This window comes from Odontomachus brunneus, unplaced genomic scaffold (genome assembly GCF_010583005.1).
Source record: "Odontomachus brunneus isolate Ranch 3 - 2012 unplaced genomic scaffold, Obru_v1 Obru_scaffold_039, whole genome shotgun sequence".
Classification (NCBI taxonomy): domain Eukaryota; kingdom Metazoa; phylum Arthropoda; class Insecta; order Hymenoptera; family Formicidae; genus Odontomachus; species Odontomachus brunneus.
In genome coordinates, this window is record NW_022639489.1 from 158306 (window position 1) to 161663 (window position 3358).

Consider the following 3358-nt stretch of genomic DNA (forward strand, 5'->3'; position numbering starts at 1 on the left):
TGTGTGTGTGTGTGTGTGTGTGTGTGTGTGTGTGTGTGTGTGTGTGTGTGTGTGTGTGTGTACCCAATAAATATTTTTTATTTCGTAGATATTTTTCTCTCAGTGTATGCCATCCACGCATGGATAAAAACATTGGTTAAATTAACCTAATAATGACACAACTAAATTTTGATTAAAAGAAACAAAATTTCTTATTTTTAAAAGTCGAATTTGATTTGTACGAACTAAAAATTCTGTTTTCTTCAACCAAAACGCGTTTAGTTATGTCAGTGTTAATTTAGCCACAACTTTTTTTATCTATACAGTAATATAATTACATAATGTAAGGATTAAGAAGAATTGCATGTGCTTAAGTAACAAAATTAAGTGAAGCAATTTTCAGCTTGTTCTGCAGTCGCAAATGCAGTTTCATGATAAGCATAATTTTTACTTTTAATTCTTACTCGTTCTAAACCAGGATGCACGGTAAAATGAAGAATGGAAGAATGGGAAAAATTGTGCATTACATAATATTAGTTGTGATAGTTATGGTTTACATATTACTGTAGTAATTTATTCTATCGGTACTAATATATAACATACTTATATTAATATATACAAAATAATTTTTAAATAAGAAAATATACATTCCTTTAAAATGTTTAGTTTTTTTTATGAAAACAATTGTTTATCCTATTTAAATAAAAGAATTTAAATTAAAATAAATATATTATCAGTTCCTTCTCAAATAAATATTTTTTTTATTTTTAAGATATTATTATATTTATATTTATATTATTATATTTATATTATTATATTTATTTATAAAATTTTATTTTTCTCTCAATGTAGCAGTTTTGAGAGCTACATTCGACTCTTAAAGAACGGAAAGTTTTTTTCTTTCAGTAGAAACGCATTTAGTTGTGTCACTGTTAATTTAAATAATCTCTTTTTCGTGTATAGATATTACGTAGTTAATATAGCCAACGTAACCAAAATCCTATACACGCAGGTGATAAATTGAACGCGATTAATTGTCGCGACGGCTGTGACAAGCCGAGTAGTTGCATCGGTAGCTTATACCGTGACGTTCACTCCCGTCGTTCACTCACTTATCATTGAAGCGCAAGAAGAAAGGCCCGCGATTATAACCGGAAGGTCATCACGCCCGGAGGTGCACGATATTTCATTCTAACTGTACAGTCGATAATTGTTAATCGTTACGTATCAGGAAAATCAATCGTGGACCCTTGGGCTGTAGCATGCAATCATTTTCACTGTCATTGTTATTAGTTGCCGGTGCTTAACACAAATAACTCAATCCTTTAAAGTCGGAAGAATGTTTAGTTGTACTGAGATTGCTAAAGATTGTTGTAGGTTATTCGAACGGAGAAAAGCGGAAGAACTACGTGCTTCTCAGTTTAAATAGCTCCGCGTGTATTTGAAGTTACTAAACTGAAAAAGAAAAAAAATAACGAATACTATAAAATCTTTTCACGAAGGCGATAGTGTTTTTAAGATCTATTAAGGAAATTCCACACCCAAGAATATATAATCTTATCCGTTGTGAAATTCTGTTGTATATGGCTGCAAGAGAATTCTTCTAAAACCAGAAACTAAATATATTCTAAACATATTCTGTATTCAATATTATTCCTCTTCATCAGAAGAGAGATGCTCTTTCGATAATAGTTCTCGCTTAGAATAGATTTTATAGGAAATAGAAAATTTTGTAACCATAATTATTTTTTCTTATTAGAATTATCCTATCGCTAACGCGCTATCCTATAATCGCAACGCTGAGAGAAAAATACCTAAAAAGTAAAAACTATTTATTTTTTCGGTGAGTACTAATGATATATTTATTTGAATCTAAATTTTTTTGTTTAAATAGAACAAACAATTGTTTTCATAAAAAGCAAGGATTTTGAGAAAAATATATTTTCCCATTTAAAAGAAATTTTTTCTCAATAAATATATTAATAGTATAATATATATTACATAGAGAATATATATATTTAGTGTATATATATACAGAATGTCCCAGACACCCACTATTTTCAAACTTTGCGAGAGCGTAGAAAGGATTGAGGTGAACATAAAAATCCCATACCGTTTTACGATATTCATAATAAATGTGGATATATTAATTAAAATGAATTAGTGAATATAAATCACGTGCGATATGGTAGATAAGTTGTAAAGGCGATGTATGCTGTTGTATGTTTGTACATTAAGTCAAATCGAATAAAACACCTTTTATCATTTTGCAAATTACGATGTAAATTTTTAATTATTCATGAAAAAATTGCATGGTTGTGCGTGATGCACAAATTTCCTTTAATTAATATCTAAAAATCTATATGGTCATTTGCAAAATGGTAGAGAACTTTTTTTTTAATTTGTCTTAATATATGAGCACACAACAGCACACTGCAGCTTACCTACCATGTCCCGTGTGATCATTCACTAAACTTCTATAATACATATCGTGACTATTATTGTGAATATCGCAAAACGATATAGGATCTTTATGTTCACCTCAATCCGTTCTACGTTCCCACAAAAATTACGGAGGAGATTCTGAGATACCCTATACATAATATCTATATATTAGTACAAATAAATATGTTATTAATTCTCACTGAAATATTTTTTATTTTAAAGATATTTTTTCTCTAAGTATAAAGTATAAGAGTATATTTTTTTGGATGCATATAAAATTGATGAAATTGGTCATATTAAGTTGAAATCATCACTCTCTTCAACTCGACAGCAAGTGCGATCATAAACATAAAATGATCGGTGCTTGAACACGCGAAGATTTTATTACCTCCAGTTATTGTAAGGCTCGTAATAAACTATTTTTACATAACAGATACTGTTAGCCACTAACGCACGAAATGTTCGTTTTTTTCTTATTAAAAGAATCCGCTATGCTTAGAGAAAAATATCTGAAAAGTAAAAACTATTTATTTTTCCGGTGAGTACTAATAATATATTTATTTGAATCTAAATTCTTTTGTATAAATAGAACAAACAATTGCTTTCATAAAAAGCAAGGATTTTGAGCAAAATATATTTTCTCATTTAGAATAAATTTTTTCCCAATAAACATATTAATAGTATAATATATATTACATAGAGCATATATGTATTTTAGTATATATATATATATATATATATATGTGTGTGTGTGTGTGTGTGTGTGTACAGGATGACTCTCCTCCGGGCATTTTGTGGAAACATAGAATGGGTTGATATGTCATAAAAGTCCTATACCGTTTTGCGATATTCTCAATAATAATTGAGAAATTAATTAAAGAAGATTGGTGAATGATCATGCACGATATGGTAGATGAGCTGCAATGGCACCGTT